Below are 20,245 nucleotides of genomic sequence, written 5' to 3'. Positions count from 1 at the left end.
ACGTAACACAGTCTACAAAAAGGCAAAGAAAGTCCATGCTGCTAATTGCTAGGAGAAAACCTGCCAGTGTCAGAAAACCAGAAAGCTGGCCAAGCCATGAATAATGGGGTAAAAATGGTCCAAAGAGAAGGACAACTTTGAAATACTGCTCTAATAATGTAATAAAGTTGAAGGACTGATTATAGTAGCATGAACTGTCTGATGGGTATGAAGTCAGAAACTGCAATGTGAAATGTCAGTAATATCTGACTTCGACCCTGAGTGACTTGCAAAACACTTTTCCTTGAAAACCCCACTCATTTCCGTAACCAACAAGATATATGAATCATGAATGTGGACATTCTGTGATACTCTGTACAGTCAACAGGCAGGGCTAGGAGTCTAAACATGGAAATGCACTCATTGCAGGCAGTCCTAACCTTGGGAGATGGTGACATGTCTGCATCCACAGAACCATGGTCCACAGCCATGGGGAGTAATACACCCTCCCCTGATCACTCATCCTATGCAACTTCCTGACCCCAAAATGTGGCCAGCCAAGTAAAATGAGGTGGGCCATACATATATGTCAGACAAACACATACCTCCAGGCTGGTCAAACAGTCTGACACACACAAGACCCTCCAAGTGCAGTCAACCTCTGAAAAGACCCCTATGCAAAGCACTGGAAGCTACAGACAAACATATCTGACCAAGGAACCTCCCCCCATATCTTATCCCCTAGAAATCTATCTGGAGTCTGCCTGCCACTCTGATTCTGTCTGACTTATATTACCCAACTGTGGACTGGAAATCAGACCAAACCAGAACAGAAATGAACAGAGATTCCACGATTGTAATATATCACAAAGGTGCTGGACTGATTCCACAGCTCCAGCATTCAATTGCTTGTAGGCACATCTCTCAGCAGGCTGGATTGTGCAAGAATGCATAGCATTTGGCCCATAATTTTGGTGTGTGCATCATCCACCCTGTATTCCTCTGGTAAATCACTGTGATGGTTAGAGGAGGTATGTCATGAGGTACTGAAACAGTACATGCCAGTGTCAAACCACATATATGTCAGATGTCTGCTAAAACAAGCCCTAGCAATCCATACATTACTGAGAAAAATAGTTACAATCACCATATGGCCTATTGTCCCCCCATTTTGATAGGCTGTCTCCAAATATCATGCACCAGCAAGTTGAGAGGTATGGCTGTAGCACAAAACAAACCAGACTGGAGTACAACAATTCCTGGAATGGAGCCCCACATGTATTATAGATGGTCACACTGGGCATGCTCATACACTTAGAGAAATAGATCTTGGAATGAACAGGCCTTTCCCACCCAGTGCACTTCCCATTGCCCTACATTAGCAGTCCTGAAGATGTCTGTCACCATAGAAATACCTTTTGTCAGCCATTAGCTCTATAAGCTCTGTGGTGCATGTGGTAACTGTGTAACACTATAGTACAAGTAACTAGTTAAGTTGGAGTTCTAATCTCAGTCATGGCAAATGTTAAAGTAAGTGTGTTTGTTTACAAGTTAAAGCCTTTGGGTCCATTCAAACCCAGTACACTTCCCCTTTCCCTGCTTCAGCAGTCCTGCAGATATCAGTCACCTTAGAAGTCCCTTTCATCAAACCATAGCCCCATAAGCTCTGTAGCACATGTGATAACTGTGTGACACTATAATACAAATAACTAGTTAGGTAGGAGTTTTAATCTCAGTCCTGGCAAATGTCAAAGGCTGTGTGTGTGTGTGTGTGTGTGTGTGTGTGTGTGTGTGTGTGTGTGTGTGTGTGTGTGTGTGTGTGTGTGTGTGTGTGTGCGTGTGTGTGCGTGTGTGTGCGTGTGTGTGTGTGTGTGTGTGTGTGTGTGGGTGTGTGTGTCTGTGTTTACAAGTTAAAGCTTATGGATCCATTCAAATCCAGTATACTTCCCCTTTCCCACTTTAGCAGTCCTGCAGATATCACTCACCTTAGAAATCCCTATTGTCAGACCTCAGCCCCATAAGCTCTCTGGTGTGTGCGATAACTGCATAACACTATGGTACAACTAACTAGTTAGGTAGGGGATCTACTCTCACATCTGGCAAGTATAAGTATGTGTTGAAGTGTGTCTGTTTGTAGGGCAAATATTTTGATAAGTTTAACACCCACTGCCCTACTTTATCAGTCCTGCTGATGTAATTCCCCTTATAGGTTAATAAGTGTGTAGTAGGCTAATGGCCCAGGAGCCTTTACAACCCTAGCCCATAGAAGGGTCCTCAATGTTACTTCCCAGTGTCTGTATCAGGTAGAGCCACTGCAGTGATTCTGGGGGTGAACTGTCTATTACCCATCCACTCATCAAGAATTCTCTGAAACAGGGTCAGCTAGGTGCTCTGCATGACATGTATGGGAAGTATATTCCAGGGCATGTGCAGTCTCTTGGTGAGGGACCTATCCCACCAGCATGTTTTGGCAATTATGGTAATGAGGTAGAAGTTTCTGCAGTGTGTGGTGTGGAGGGATTGGGATGTCTTTATATGTAGTGCATCTAAAACAGCTGGGTCAGACATGACTTTGTAAGTCAAACACAGATAGCCTCTAACTAGGTGATATGACACAGAGAATAGCTGGAGTCTTCTGAGTCTGTCTGTGTAGGACATGTATTTATTGCCTAGGACCAAGTTCACAGATCACTGCAAGCTGGGAGCTAGCACGTGCAGTTCTTCTGTGGCCTCTCCAGCTGTTGCATGTGTCTACTGAGGTACATGATAATGGACCAGAATACTCGCTGAGTGGTCTAATGAGGGAACTGTAGACATAGATCATTACCTCTCTCTTCCTGGATGCAAAACCCTTGGTACTGCAAAGTGCCACATAGAAGGACTTCCTGCCCACAGTTGCAATGTGGTGGTTGAAGGAGAAGTTGCTGTCAACCTGTGTCCCCAGATCTCTTATAATGCCTACAGTGTTCATTGGGCTCCCATCAATGTGGTACTTACTGGGAACTGAGTGTTTTACCAAAGGGGATGATGATGCATTTTGTGGAGTTAAGCTTCTGGCCATGATTTCCACACCATGCATTGGTCTCAGTGAGGCCTTTCTGTAGGATGTCTGCATCATATGTGGAGTTAATGATAGCTCCCAGCTTGCAGTCCTCTGTGAGCTTGGTCATCCAGAGTTCCTCTGTGTTGGGCTGGACTCCTGAGAAGTAGATGCTGGACAGGACCCTACCCAGTACAGATCCCTGTGGGACTCCACTTGTGACTGCTTGCCAGTCTGACTTGGATTTTCCCACTGTCACACTGTGTATTCTGTAAACCAATTTGCAACCCACCCACTGATATAGGGGTCAATGCCTAGTTTGGTGGGTGTATCAATAATTCCTGACTGAGGAATTATATCAAAAGCCTTGGCCAGATCAAGGTAGGCTGTATGCAGTGCTTTACTGTCATATGTTTTTTCAGTGTATGTCAGGGCTGTCATAGTAGGTGTTGTGTTGAGCTATGTGTTCCACATGGTGTGGTGCAGGTGCTAACCTTATACTCTTGACCAGCTAGTGCAGCCTTCACTGGAGAGTGCATATTTCCACATTTAGTGATATAGAGGTAACTCTCAAAGGTCTGAATGTTTGGAGTTTAGAGTTGAGGTTTGTCTGTGTACATGAGGCAGTTGCAACAGTGCCTCAGAATGGACAAGTGCACCAGATTAATGAGCAAAAACACAGAAAACTGCACTCCAATCATGCCAAGAGGGGTGGTCATAACTACTAAGTATTGGGGCTAATTCTGTGAGGAACGAGTACTGCTAATGGCTCCCAGGTGTGCTATACTTATTGATACAATAACCTGTTGAATTGCAAAGCTATTATGCTATTTGTAGTGCAAGACAGAAAGAACTAGCAAGATGTAAGGGAAAAAACTGAAGGCAGACTTTCTGCCACCTGTAATACTTTACCTCAGCTGCGCAGTTATCAGCACCTTTGTCCAGTTGTTAGTCCAGTAAGCTCTGTAGACTGTGTGGTAACTGTGTAACACTATAGTACAAATAAGATAGGCAGGGGTTCTAATCTCAGTACTGGCAAGTGTGTGTGTGTGTGTGTGTGTGTGTGTGTGTGTGTGTGTGTGTGTGTGTGTGTGTGTGTGTGTGTGTGTGCGTGTGTGTGTTGTAAAATTTTCTCACCCAGTTGTGTCTTTTGGCTTTTCCCGGTTAGGGGTCGTCACAGCAGAACTCCGGTCCGCTAATGATTGACAGTAGATTTTTACGTGCCGAGTTGCCAGCCCTGACGCACAACCTTCAATGAAGGTACGCCCATTCACACATGTCTCCTCACAGAAGACGCTCTAGCTGAGAATCAAACAGGACAACGTCTTACTGTGAGGTGACAATGCTACCGCAGCACCACCAACGGGGACACTCTGCAGCCCTATAAGCTGTGTACCATGTGAAATAGCTATGTAACAGTACGGACACAAAACAAGATAGGCGGGTCTTCTAATCCTGTGACACCACTCCTCACTCAGGAATCATACAGCCCTATAAGCTGTGTGCCATGTGAAATAAATAACAGTATGGGAACAAAAGCGAGAGAGGCGGGTCTTCTAATCCTGTGATACCATTCCCCACTCTGGAATCATAGACAAACACACCCATCTAGGCATCAACCTCTATGTCGTTAGGTGGGTTGCAAACTGGCTCATACATGGAACCCACAGTGTGAAGGTAACAGACTCCATGTCAGACTGCCAACCAGTCACGAGTGGATTACCACATTTTGTGGTCATGGGTCCCCTCATGTTTGTCATGTATGCTTCTGACATCCAGAACAACACAAAGGGACCCTGGCTGACAATGCTCACAGACAATTGCAAGGTGGGTGCTATGTTTACATCCTCATATCATGTTGACATCCTGCATAAAGGCCCCACTGAGACATCCAACTGCTGTCAGAACACTGGCCTTAGGCTGAATGGAAAGAAATGTGTCACAAACCCATGTAGAATCAATGTGGTTACCATGAATTAATACATTGCTGGTAGTCCAATGGACACAGAAGTCCTTATAAGAAGCCCAGAAACACAGGCTGACAGTGACCTGTCTTATGGGCACCACATTGCTACTGTGAAAAGAAATAACTTCTATGTGTCACATCTCATAAGTAAGGGTATGTCATCCTGTAAGGAAGAGGTCAATGTATCCCTCTAGTCTCTCTTCATTAGGCCAACCAGCAGGTACAATGGCCCATTTGCCATGTAGCTCAAGATACACCTGCAACAACTGTGGAGACTGCAAGTACACCTCACAAATAGGACCCTAGCCTACAAACAACTGTCCTACATAGACAGAGTGCAATACCTCCAAGTATTCTTGGCCACATTTTGGCTACTTACAGGCAATCCATGCTTTATTGAGAATGCCATGTCTGGCTAGCTGTGTTAGGAATGCCATATCTAGTGAAACTCTGATCTGTATGCATCACATGCCATGGAAACTCAACCTCATTACCACAATCAACAGAACATGCTGGGGGACAGGTGCATAACCCAGCGAGTGGACATGTAATACAATATATGTTGCATACATGTCAGAGCACCTCACTGGCCCTCTTCAAGAGAAATCTGGATGAATGGATGGGGAATTTAACTGTCACCCTGGCCATCTCTCAAGTGACAATGGTCAATAGACGCAATGGGAAAAAATGTCAGGTCGCATGATGCTAGGGTACTACCATGGGCTAGGCTTGTCATGGCTCCATGCCCATTAGTCTGGTACACACTATTGAACCCTGATCCTATGAATGTTAGTCCTTGCAAATGTGTGTTTGTGTGTGTCTGTGTGTGTGTGTGTGTGTGTGTGTGTGTGTGTGTGTGTGTGTGTGTGTGTGTGTGTGTGTGTGTGTGCTCATGTGCACTTGTGTGTGTGTGTGTGTGTGTGTGTGTGTGTGTGTGTGTGTGTGTGTGTGTGTGTGTGTCTCTGCATGTGCAAGACCAGTATCCTGAGTGTGTGTGTTTGAGTGAGGAATATATCCATTGGGTGGACAAGTATTACAGTTGTAGTCCATTGTACTCTCAGCACACATCCTATGTTCCACTGTATGAGGGCCACATTTTAGATCAACTGTAGAGGTATCTGTACACACTCTGCAGATCTATAATCCCTGTGCTGTGTGCAACAGCTATGTAACAATATAGAATGAGCAGCTAGAGAGGCAGGACACTTAATTACAGTACTGACACACTTGTGTGTGTGTGCATTGGTGTGTACAGCATTGTTTGGGAGTCTGTACATTCTTGCATGACATTAGTATGAGACCTGCCAAACCCACTACACCACCCACTGCCATACCTTACAAAGGCACGTGATGTAACTCTCTATTACATGTACTTTGGAAACTCAACATACTATGAGCTCTGTGCCACTTGCGATAACTGCATAATACTGTTCTACCACTAACTAGATGAGTAGGGATTTTAAACCCATCCCTGGCAATTGTGATCACGAGCAAGTGTGTGTGTGTGTGTGTGTGTGGGTGTGTGTGTGGGTGTGTGTGTGTGTGTGTGTGTGTGTGTGTGTGTGTGTGTGTGTGTGTGTATGTGTGTGTGAGCAGTATTCTCTGTGTTTTCGGTCAACACAATACCCTCTGGGTGTGTGGGATTTACAAATCTGAGGTGTGCTCCACCCACTACACTTACCATTGTCCACTGTACAAGAGCTGCTGATGTCAGCCACCATACAATTACCTGTATACACCCTTCAGCCCTATAAGCTACATGGCACATGCAAAAACTGTTATACAGACCTGTTAATTGCGTACAGCTGTACCCTGGATATCACACACTCAATGTGTTGCCACACTGCCATACTCCTTTTGGATAATGTCTTCAGGAACACATGCTGCTGACACACAGACACCTAGAAGACAAACAGAATACATTATGGAGACCACATTCTCTCAGGGTTAGTAACAACAATAATGCATCATGGCTGGACAGCTACACTCTCTGACGTGTAACCATTAAACATGCTGGCTGAAAACACTTTACACAGCATTACATTGCTAAACTGTACTAAATTCACCCTGTGCATCAGACCCATATTAGCATGTCCCTGAATTGAAGGTATAGATGACAGGGATGCGGCACATGTATCATCATATGCACAGGGTGTGGTGTGGGTTTTCCAGAGGCCTAAGCTGGGCCATTTGGTTGACATCATTTGTTTGTGTTTGGAGGTTGTTCATTAAAAGCGCCATGCAGAGGTGGTGTGTGTAAGTCTGGAGGTGACCTGGCTGTGATGGTGATTTGTGTGTGTATGGATGTACTCAGTCACACCATGTGGCTGCCCTACACAGAGGTATGTTAGACAGCTGTGTACACACAGCCCTCATCATCATGCATTGCAGCCATTCTCAATCCTTGTTACTAACAATATACATGTCTGGGATGCATGAGTACTGTCAGTAGGTGACATCCATTCCCCTAGCACACACTGCACAGATGTACACATTATTGTTCATCTGTCTTGCAGAGTGGCAACTAATGTAGACCATATCTCACAGCTGTACAAATCATTGAAGAATGTGTAGATGTCTGGCACACGTTTGCTTTGTTCCTCACCACCGCTATGTGTTTGTCTGACACATAACTGAGATCATATGAGGAATGATGTCACTTATTAGTGACATAAATTTGATTTGCAGACCTCATCACCATCAGTGAATGTATATTCAAACAAATCCTGTTACACCAACAACCTTCTAAGCTTAACATGGATGTGATAAGTGTACACACCCCTGTTAACATGGCAGGCTGTTGTATCACATAAAATGAGATCACAGTACTGTATTCAAAAACATTACCCACCTTAAATGTGACATATGACCTGTGCAATCCAATTGTGAAACAAACAACTGTGTTAGTTGTGAAATATACTGAGTGAGATATGTACGATACAGTGGTTGCATAGGTGTGGACACCCTTAAACCAATGCTTTTTTGAAACTCCTGGTAAGCGAACTATAGCAGTCACTCTTCCTGGGAAGGAGTCTATCAGCATGGCACATCTTGACTTGGCATTATTGGACAGTCTTCCCTGCAAAGGTCCCCCAACTCTGCCAGCTGGCAAGGGCAGCTCATATGCACAATCATTGGAGGTCACACTGTGGGTTTACTATTGGTATTAAGTCTGGTCTTTGTCTGGCCCAGTGCATACCCTTGATTGTATACAAGTGGAGCCATTCTTAGGTAGCTTTGGATGTATGCTTCAGGTCATTGTCATGTTGGAAGCTGAAACCCCTATCCATCCTCAGCCATCTTGCAGATGATTGACAGCTTTGGCCCACATGTGAGTGTCATTTGAACTGTTCATAATTCCTCTCCATCATGCCTACAGGCCTAGTTCCAGCTAATGAACAACAACCCCAAAGCAGGGTATTGCCACCAGTGAGCTTCAACATGTGGATGGTGGTCTTCAGGTGAAGTGAGGTGTTGCTTGTGCACCACATGTAGCTTTAGGGATAGTGGCTGTAAGTTTGAACCTTGGTCTCATTACACCATTACACATTTCAACACATGCCTTTGTGAGATCTGGTGTTATGTTTTGCTCCTTGTACACAGCCCTACATGGTGTTTGGTGTGGGTTAATGCTTCTATCTACTGACCGTACCCCATAGGACAGACATACAGAATGCAGGCAAGTGTTGTCACATGTACTACACAATCAGTACTTGCCAGAGAGTCCTGCAAGTCTTTCAGTGTTGCTGCATGTCTCCTGGCTGCTTCCCTGACCAGTTCTCAACATGTCCTTCCATCTGTTTTGGAATGACATCTGTTTTTTTCCAACAGCACTGTTGTCTCATTTTTAATCTACCTTTTGATGACTGCCTCCACTGTGTTCCATGGTATATGCAATGCTATGTTAATGTTGTTGTACCCTACTCCTGACTGATACCTTTCAAATGTGAGATACCTATGTTGCTTTATAAGATGTGTGCAAGCCATGGCTGCTTCTGGTACAGACAACTTAGCAAATGTCATGAATACACTGTTCCAACAGTGGACTTTCATTTGTTGTTACATTGAGTCCTTGTACTTGATAGCAGGTGTGTACCCAAGCTGAATGAATGCTGTCAGTACATCACAAGCTGCTCCTACAATGTGTTATTTGGAGGATGTGCACACATATGTATCCAGCATATTGTAAGGTTTGTATATCCCATATTTGGTGGCCTAACATATCGTTGGGTTTTACAAGTTAATTGTTCATGTTATGTCCACATTACAGGTTGGAAAAGGTGTGGAATATAATACTGAGGTCTCTCGTTGTATATATCAGAAACACTTTGCATCTTGACAGGGGTGTGTACACTGCGGTATCCACTGTATAGGATTAATGTTTCATACATGTCCCTACCATAGCACATTTGTCCCCCCAGTTTGTTGGTCTCTGTCCAGACGTCTTGCACTGACAGGATGTGAGGTATGCTGAAGGAATGTTACATTACCCTTCAGATAGGTGCCCGTGGTGGCTGCTGTGATACACTACAGTTAACACCACCACAAGTGAACATGGACATCAAGAAATATAGCTAGGTGTGTATTGGCAAAGCACAAAAAAACAATTACATACTCATCAGCTACAGGCTGCTATCCCACTTGTATACCAGAGGGAGCTAAATAGGTGTGGGAGAGAGGTACTGCCAGCAGACTCACATGTGGCCTTGGTACAGGGGGGAAACAGCATTTCTGCACATTAACAGTACAACCCCAGTACTATGACATATGCTGCCCATGACCATAGATATACACTTATGTGCATTACCAAACCCCCTCCACAACTACTATATTATCTGACATATGCATGTAAGATACTCTACAGATACAAACCCCAATACTATGAAATATGCTGCCACTCACCATGGATGTGCACTTATGTGCATTACCAAACTCCGTCCACAACTACTATCTTATCTGACATATGCATGTTGATACTCTATAAATACAAGTATGTATGCTAAAGTACTCTGCTAATGTAGACTAAGGCCTTACCTGCATGCTCCTTATCCAATGTGTGAGCACTCACATGCACAAGCTAGATTCAGCAAGATGTTCTGTGATTGGGGTGGGTGTACCAAGGTTGGCGAGAAGCTGTTCAGTGAGTGTCAGTGGGGCCTGCATGACTGGGTCCCCACCTGTGGCTGTCAATTCTTTGGCTATGGCAGCAGCCCTTCCCCGGGCATTAAGTATGCCGTTGATAGCATGATGCTGGACCTGCTCATAGGTTCTTGAGTGCAGACCAACATCGTTTACCCTGTGGACTAGGTCATTCCACATGGTGGTCCACTCCTGCAAATGTTCCTGAGTATGACGAAACATGACTGCATAATGGTTGACAATGGTGTCAATTATTTCAGATCTTTCTGCTGTGCTGTAGGGTGGATTTCAAGGGTGCTGCATCCCACCTGTAAGACATAAACAGTGAAACACATCATAGCACCTCATACACTGGTCAACAGTATGGACAGAAATTGCACATCAACGGTGGATATTTGTTTCAAGCATTCACAACTACACCATACCCCTGTAATCTATCAGAACAATATTAGTTTGCATTGCACTCCTGGCCCTGATGTGTCATATTCCCCCAGTGATTGACAGTTAATTGCATAAACCTCTACTCCCCATTCATTTCTGTGTAGAGGGATGACAGTGGCCATCTTCCATGTGGATGGGGTGTGGATGTTGCCGAAGCTGTGTTTGACTACAGTGTGTGCTGGAACTGTGAACACATGCCTGAGTTCATGTAGGATACAGACAGGGATGTTATCAGGCCCCATGGAGACTTGCTGTTGTTGCCTTTCAGTAGGCAATATGTACCTGCTCACCATTAATGAGGGGAGGGGTGCAGTTGATGTGCATATCTCCTTATAGGGATGCGGGGGACAGGGGGGTGATGCTCACACCTAACTTGTCTGATGCAGGTTGCCTATAGCCATGGCATGTATGTATGAGGTGTGATTTAACACTAGTGCAGGGTGAATTGTGTTGTTGCCTCTGAGACTGACAACATATGTGAATACACCCTTGTGACTGAACTTGGCAGTGTGGATATGTGTGATTTGTACTCATAGTTAGCCTTACAGAGAGTCACCTGTGACCTTACATGCTTGTTCAGATAGAGGTGGATATGCTTCCAAGTTGTTGTCTGCACCTATGTGGCCCTATACACCAATATAGCAACGTATTTTGTGGTTTGTGTATTGCTGCTGTCCACCAAAGGGGATCACTCTACCTTGGTGGAGGCAGGTTTTACAGGTCACTTCTTGCTGAGTACATACAGTTACAGTGGCTATATAAGTGTACTCACCACTGTTACAATGCCCGGTCTTTGTGCTATTGTAACTTGACACCACAATAACTCATTTCAAAACAATCCCCACCTTAATTGTGACCTATAGCCTGTGCAATGCCATTGAAAACATAACAATCTGTTGTGGGAAACATATGCAAATTGAAATCAGTACAATAAGCTGGTTGCATGAGTGTGCACACCCTTAAACAGATACTTTGTGGAAGCACCTGTTGAGATAATAACAGCATTCAGTCATCTTAGGTTGGAGTCTATCATTATGGCACATCTTTACTTGGTAATAGTTGCCCAGTCTTCCTTGCAACAGTGCTACAAATATATCAATTTGTGATGGCATCTCTTGTGTACAGCACTATTCAGTGCACCCCACAGATTTTCTATTGGGCGTAGGTCTGGCCACTGGCTGGCACATTTCCAAACTGTAATTTTTATCAGGTGAAGCCATTCCTTTGTTGATTTGGATGTATGCTTGGGGTCATTGTCTTGTTGACAGATAAAATCTCTCTTCATGTTCAGCTCTCTAGCAGATGACTGAAGGTTTGGGGACAAAAATGGTTGGTATTTGGAACTGTTCATAATTCCCTCCATCTTGAGTAGAGGCCCAGTTCCAGCTTTTGAAAAGCAACCCCACAGTATGATATTGCCACCACCATGCTTCAAGAGGGGGATGGTGTTCTTTTGGTGATGCAAAGTGTTGTTTTGGGCCAAACATACTTCTAGGAATTGTGGGTCAAAAGTAAAACTTTGGTGTCATCAGACCATGACACATTGTCCAACATGCTTTTTGGAGACTTGATGTACCGTTTAGCAATGTTTGTCCATCCCTGGACATTTTTCTGTGTACGAAAAGACTTCCATCTAGCAATCCTAACGCATAAGGCAGACATATGGGGAATAGGGAAGATTGTTGTCACATACGGTACACACCCAGTACTTGGCAGGCATTCCTGCAGCTCTGTCAGTGTTGCTGTAGGTCCCCTGGCAGCCTCCATGGCCAGTTGTCATCTTGTCATGTCATCCATTTGGGATGGACATCCAGGTGTTTGCAGTGTCACTGTTGTTCCATATCTTCTCCACTGTTTGATGACTGTCTGCACTGTATTCCATGGTATATCCAATGTTGGGGACACTTTTTCTACTCTTTTCCTGACTGATACCTTTCCACAATGAGTTCCATTCAATGCTTTGTAAGCTCTCTGTCAAACATTCCTTTTGCTGTAGCAGGTAACTGGGTAAATGTCAAGTAAATCCTACTAGGACAGTTGAACATTATTTGGGGTTAATCAGAGTCTTGTTAATTGATGGCATGTGTGTACCCAGAAAGAGAATGCTATGATTACTACAATAGGTGCATCAACCAAGTAGTGGTTTATGTGTGTGCACATGTATGTAACCAGTTTATAGTAAGTTTTTTATGTTTTATATTTTCTCCCCTAACAAATTTGTTTGTATGTCAATAGAATTGTACAGGTTATGGGTCACATTCAATGTGGGAAATGTTTTGAAAAGATTTTCTGTGATCTCATTTTTGTATGGTATGCATAGACAGAGGGCCATAACACAGTTGCACACTTCTCCGATTACAAGCTGATAATCATACCTATTCTACTACCCATATCATTGTCATGGCAATGCAACAACCAGTACCTGTAAATATTTATGTCTGTGGTATGCACTGAAACTGATATTATACACAAGTAGAACATACACAACTTATTTGCATACATATATAATGATTGCACAGTAGGCTTTGCTATCACAGTGTTAACCTAGAGGAAGTCCCACATTCATATCTAGGCTATTATGTTACGGTATCATTGTTAACAGACTTGACAATGGTTTGCCTAACATAACACATCTCTATGGGTAAGTGACAACAGATATGAGGCACACATGTGCTTAGAAGACTGTACAACTGAATGGTATGAACTCACTATATCACATGCATTTCAACAAACACTTCTGCAACAGTACTTTACTAGGCACATGCTCTGTATAGGTCATTTATATTTACAAGACACAATGTGTATCATAGTTATAGTCACAGGTAAAATATGGATATGCACAACATCCCAGTAGCTGTCCTAGCAGTGGCACAGTCAGTGTTTTTTGACAGACACTGCAGTAGTTGGCAAATGTCAGCTGTCCTTTCCTGGGTTAAGTCAGGGGTCTTAGCTGTGATCTATGTCACTGCAGACAGAGCCACATGCTATGTCCATCAATGCTGTTCAGCAGTACATAAGTACAGCAAGTCTTGTTGAGACATTCTTTCAAACTCCTATTTTCCATTATTACAGAGCACCTACTGCATTCAATTACATGCTTACTTGTTTCACATACCTTTTTTTTTAAAGTGGATTTGGTCAAATACTTCTTCTGTATTCAGTCCTTATGTTTTTTAATTGTATCACTGTCTATAACAGAGGTGGTTTGAATAGATGGTAGCTTGACTTTTGTAGGTAATGTTCATGACCATGTGATGGCCTGTGCACCAATTGGTGTTCCCCAGTTGCTAATTGCATGCAAAGTGGCTGTGTAGTTATACCAATAGATAGAACCATAAAAACAAAAAGCTGGAAATAAATACAGCAAAATCATGCATGTAGTTTCTAAATTTTAATTGTGCTTCTTAGTACCTTGGTTAGATGCCTTCATGGGATTTCTTTGAAGGCACCTAGCCAAGGTATTAGGAAGCACCATTACATTTTGGAATATATGTGCATGATTTTGCTGGGTTTACTCCCAGCTTCAGTGGTTCCAGCTATTTTTTTTTAGTTATTCCAATAGCCATTATCATGGCAACACACTCCTATAATTGAGTACTCCATGTGGGCATTGGCCCTTTCCCTTACCTGTGAGGAAGACATCCTGGAGGTGTGTTAGCTAATACCCCTTACAACAACACTTGTGGAGACAAGCCAACTAAATGGTGGAGAAGGTTCAAGACTTAGGGGCAGAATGTGAGTATTGCTGTTATATGGTTTGAATACTGCTAGCTTAACAGGGTTTGTCTGAACATGCTACTTCTGCATGGATTTCAGACTGACAAAGTTCTGTGTCTGCATAGCTCTCAACTGTAGGGCTATCCATATAATGGCCAGAGGTTTGCATGTTATGTTTGGTCTGTTCCCCAGACAGGTGTTATACTTGGCAAATCAGTAGCATACTCTTGTGACTGCAATCAGTAAATGCTAACATTCATTTGTCTTTCTGTCTTCACTTTCCTCAGAAAAGATATGTTACAACAAACCCTGTAACACCAGCAACTTTCTCAGTGTATAACAACAATATTCCAAGTATGGCCATGTTTTTGGGTCTATGTTCCCCAATTATGTCAGGCTTTGTCCAGATGTCATGCAGTAAGAGGTTGATAGGTATGGTCTATCATAATTTAGCACTGTCATTCCTCCTGAGGGGTAAGGCTGAACAACCTGTGGAACTTTGTACATTCAATAGGTCAGTGTATAGAGAATGCTCTTAGATGCCCTTGTAACATATTTTATGTGGGGGAGAGTAAGACGTGTTTTAAAACTAGGCTGTTAGAACATGTCAGAGATATTACTGATAAGAAAGAAGACAGTTCTATAGCTGTACATTTTTTATAAATCTCACCATGGGGACAGTAGTGGGTTACAAGGTACTGTTTCTGAAAATGTCTGTTTCTCAGTTTGATCAAACAGTCATAAAAGAACAATTGCTATGCACAGAATCAATTTACATCTATAAATGTGATACTTTATCCCCTATGGGGTTAAATGAGGAGTGTAATTGGAGGCTGTGATTTAAATATGTAATTATAAGTGTGAATTGCTTCTTGTATGTAAGGCAAGCATTTCTTGTAATGTTTTACTCCTTGAAGGCTTTGGCCAAGACATCAAGTATAATGAACTTGTGTGAATTACTGGATTGTTGTTTTTCTCTTTACTATCTTCAGTCATGTTAAGAGGTCATTGTATGTCTGGCCATTGTGTATGGCCTATCATGTTTTTGTAGCAGTGTCATGTTTACATATTATTTGGACTGGGGGGGGGGCACAGATGTCAGTGGCATGGGTCGCTTTTGTATCCAGCTGTAAAATGCTGCCCCAGTTATGGGTGGTCTATCAGCAGCATATGTTTGCACAGGCATGTTGAGACATGTATGTATATATCTATATATATATATATATATATATATATATATATATCTGTGTGTGTATATATATATATATATATATATATATGTGTGTGTGTGTGTGTGTGTGTGTGTGTGTGTGTGTGTGTGTGTGTGTGTGTGTGTGTGCGTGTGTATGTCTTTATACATGCATATATATATATATATATATATATATATATATATATATATATATATATACATATATATATATATATATATATATATATATATATATATCTTTCTATATGTTTATGTTTCTTTTCATACATATATTTGCAGATACCAGTCACTCCTGATTGCACTATGTCCCTTCCCTCTTGTAAAGTGGCTGTAATGCATGGTATGTTTGAAAAAGCATCAGGCATTGCTGTAGCTCAGATAGCTTAGTGTTAAGTTGCTGCTGCTATAGTGTACAGGGGACCTGGGGTCAAGACCTACAAGGACTGTTTATTTTGTTGCTGGGCGGAACAGAGGTTAATGGAAACAGAGTGATTAAAGCAGTTTTAAGCAGTTGTAAGTGGGTTTGTGTAGGTTTGCGAGATGGTAAGCAGTGCTAACATATAGTTAAATCAATAGGCGCTTAACCCATGTAGGCTTTGCTTAACAATGCCTACCAGTGCACAAATACGCTTAGCTGAACTAACTGCATTCACGTTTGAGCAATGCTTAAACCTGCTAACCATAGCTCAGCCCTGGTAACCATTCCATAGCTCAGCCCTGGTAACCATTGCTCTCATTCCAGTCTTATAAAATAGCAGAGTATTTGATTTCCCTTTACAGAACATGCTTCTATGTGCTGTCATTACAGTAGCAAGGGGTGTGAGATTATACTGTATGGGATACTTGTTTATACATGGGTAGTATCACATGTTATATGCACTCACATTTGCATGTTACACCAGCTAAAGTACACTGGTTGCCAAAAAAAATGTAACACATATTGTATTATTGAATTAGTTCTTTTAACACTGCCTTTCCATGTAAAATTTGGTATTTGAACCATGTACCCCTGTATGCAAAGCTGGGACTCTGAGTACTACACTATCTTGTTCTTGGGGTTTGAGCTTTATGCTTTAATGTATCTCCTATTGGATATTAATATGATATTATATTAACTCTAGAGTACTGTGTTTTTTGGCCATGTCATTGAGGACTGCTATCATGTAGTACTGGCATACATTTCAGTTTCAGATTTCTATCCTTCAGAACATTTATCCTAATACATTACTTGTTTGCTATCTACTTTCTCTGTGTGTCCTCTGTGCAGATGGGATGACACCGTTGCTCAGGCTGTGGTAGACTACACTGCTGATTGGATCTGAAAAGCCATCCCTGTGTTCATGTAGGATGCAGCCAGAAAGGTTATCAGGACTATGGACACCTCCATGTGTTGCCTTTAAGAGGGCATTACAGACCTGTGTGAGGGGTATTACAGAGGTGGTGGTCTACTGATTCACAGACAGTAGGTGGGAATACTTCACAGGACAGGCATTTGAAGACAGCCCAACAACTTGGGAGACATATCTCCAGAATTGTGAACAGATTCTATGTCATCAGTGCTGTTATACACATGGTGGGTTGATAGCTTGACAGGGTTTCTGTGGACATGCATTTACAGAGTGACTTCACGTCTGACAGTGATATGTCTCTGAAAGACCTTTCCACTGGCATGCTGTCCACAGGCTAGCCACATGTTTGACTGTTATGATTTGTCTGTTCTCCAGACAGGTGTTGTCCTTGGAAAATCAACTGTGGACTCTGGGGAATGCAGTCACTAAATATTAATGGGTCTACTTTAGCCGCTAGAAAGTCGAAAACCCTGAATACAAATAGCACGACACGTAAAGAGCAAACCACGACTACGGCAAATGAACAATACTGCGAAAGTGGAAATATCGAATTCACATAGTTGGCCCATCTGCGGTATAGCTCCGTAAGGTAAGTGTGCGATAGTTACGGACCTTAGGGTTAGGGAGGGATAAAGGTAAGTGCATAGGTAGGTAGGGTATGTAAGGTTTTGTGTAGGTAATGTATGTAAGGTTTAGTGTAGGGTTTTGTTAAGTGTATGTGTGTGGAATATTTAGTTTGTTTGGGTACAGATCCGTGGGAGAATTGTGTGGTAGTTACGAACCTTACGGTTAGGGAGGGACTAAGGATAGTGCATAGATAGTCGTGAATGTGGGGTTTAGTGTAGGGTTAATAGTAGGGTTTTGGTGCTTTAATTTAGGGTTAGAAGTAGGGTTTTTGGTTAGTGTATGTATGTGTTGTTTTTATTGTGTTTGGGTAGGTAGTGTGTTGCGGGTGGTGGGTTGGCTGACTATGATGGTTCGAGGTTTGAAATTTTGCTGTTTAGTACGTGCGACGTATTCGTGGTTCGCTCTTTATGTGTCGCACTATTTGTATTCAGGGTTTACAGATTTAGAGAGGATAAAGTAGACTCAATATTAACATCCATTGGTATTACTGACTTCATATTCCTCATAAAGGATATGTTACAAAAAACCCTCTTACATCAGCAACTGTCCCAATTTATGACAGCAATATGTTCAGTCTACACCTGTATTTGTGTCTCTGTCCCCTAATGATGTCAGGCTTTGCCCAGATGTCATGCACTAGGAGGATCAGCAGTATTTAGTATCATTATTTCTTGCCTTCTTTTCTGCTACCATACCAGTAATGTCATAGACCCGCAGACATGTTACGGGGCAGAGGCCATACATATGAGTCCTTTGCTTGTACATTCTGAGGTGAACTGTACGATTGAGAGGTCTGTGTATGTCTGGCCATTGTTGACAGACTGTCAGGATTGTGTAGACATGTCATGCGTACATGTTATTTGGGCTGTGTATGGAGGGGGTAGATGTAAGTGTTATGGCTCCCTTTTCTTCTGACTGTGCATGCTGCTCCGGTTTCTGCTGGTCTGTTGGCTGTATGTATTTGTAGGGGCAGACTGAGACATGTCCTGTCCCACGGTCAGGATTCAGACTACACTGTGAATTGGGTTAGTATATGTAGGAGTAGTGCGTGAGTGGAAAATAATGATGTATTTGTTCACATAGGCCATATACTCTACTGTTCACTTGACTTACTATTATGTGACTGTGACTGTGGTGAAATTGGTTGAGGGTATGCACTTTCACACTGGTGTCTGTTTTTCAATGCTGTTACATCCTTGTAGTGCCTAATATATTTGCAAATACACATGTAATTCCCCATAGCAGATTTGCTATTTCAATTACTTGTGCTATTTCAGTGAATAGATGTTACAACAGACAGGAGAGTGTTTTTGCAGCAACTGTGTCAGCTTAACTATGCCACTATTTCAGATATGTCTCCATTTTCATGGCTTCCACCCACCACTTTGTCAGCCTTGATCTAGATTCATTGCAGTAAGGGATTCTGAGCATACCTCTGAACTGGCTGGATTGTTTCAGAATGTCCAGGTTTATTGCTCATATTTCATGTCTGTTTTACAGATTAGTCTAATTTATCTAGTAAATCACTGTGATGCTATGGAGATTTTTGTCAGTAAATAACGACATACATTTCATTTTCAGACCTCACAGTTATCAGAATATGTATGCTGGAACAAACTGTGTTACTCTGGCAACTTTCTATAATTATAAGGGCAATATTTAAAAGAGGTCCCTAGTTTGGGCCCATTGTCCCCCCATTCTGACAGCCTTATTCACAGGTTCATGAGTGTGTACTAGGCTAATGGGCCTGGTGCCTTTAGAAACATAGCCGATAGGATTAACCTGGCATCATGCCACCCAATCTTAGCTCACAGTGCCTCTGTCGAGTAGAGTCACCGGAGTGATCTCCGGAGTGGATTTTCTATTTCTCATCCACTCATCACGATTTCTCTTGAAGAGGGTCAGTGAGGTGCTCTGCATGACAAGTATGGCAAGTGTATTTCATAGCATGGGCACTCTCTGGGTTATGAACTTCAGCATGTTGTGTTGATTGTGGTAATGAGGTTGAGGTCTGTGGAGTGTGTGGTGTGGAGGGATTAGGATTTCTCTAGCTGTGGCATTTCTATCAGAGCTGGGTCAGACATAGCTTTGTAAGTCAAGCAGCGATCACCTCTAAGTAAGTAATATGAGACAGAGAATAGTTGGATTTTTTGGAGTCTGTCCATATAGGACAAATGTTTATGGGCTAGGATTCTGTTTGTGAGGTACCTTTGCAGCCTCTCCAGTTGTTGCAGGTGTCTAGTGAGGTACATGCCAAATGGGGAATTGTACTTGATGATTGACCTAATGAGGGAAGAGTAGAGGGAGGCAATGACCTCTTTCTTCCTTGATGCAAAAGCCTTAGTAATGAGATGTGCCACATAGAAGGACTTTCTGACTACAGTGGCAATGTGGTGGTCAAGGGAGAGGTTGCTGTCAACCTGTGTTCCCAGATCTCTTATAATGCGTTCTGTGTTCAGGGGACTACCATCAATGTGGTAAGTCATCGGAACTGGGTTTCTCCCAAAGGGGAATGATGACGCATTTTTTGTCAGTGAGCTTAAAGCCATGGTTCTGACACCAGTCGCTGGACTCAGTGAGGCCTTTCTGTAGGATGTCAACATCATTGGTGGAGTTAATAATAGCTCCCAACTTGCATTCATCTGCAAATTTTGTCAGCTAGAGTCCCTTGATATTGCCCTGGACTTCAGAGATGTAGATACCAAACAGGAGAGGACCCAAGACCGAACCCTATGGGACTCCACTTGTGACTGGTCAAAAGTCTGACTTGGAGT

Source organism: Protopterus annectens, chromosome 3.part0 (genome assembly GCF_019279795.1).
Source record: "Protopterus annectens isolate FY-2018-M chromosome 3.part0, PAN1.0, whole genome shotgun sequence".
Classification (NCBI taxonomy): Eukaryota; Metazoa; Chordata; order Ceratodontiformes; family Protopteridae; genus Protopterus; species Protopterus annectens.
The sequence above is the reverse complement of the archived record's forward strand: the minus strand, read 5'-3'. Positions refer to the sequence as shown.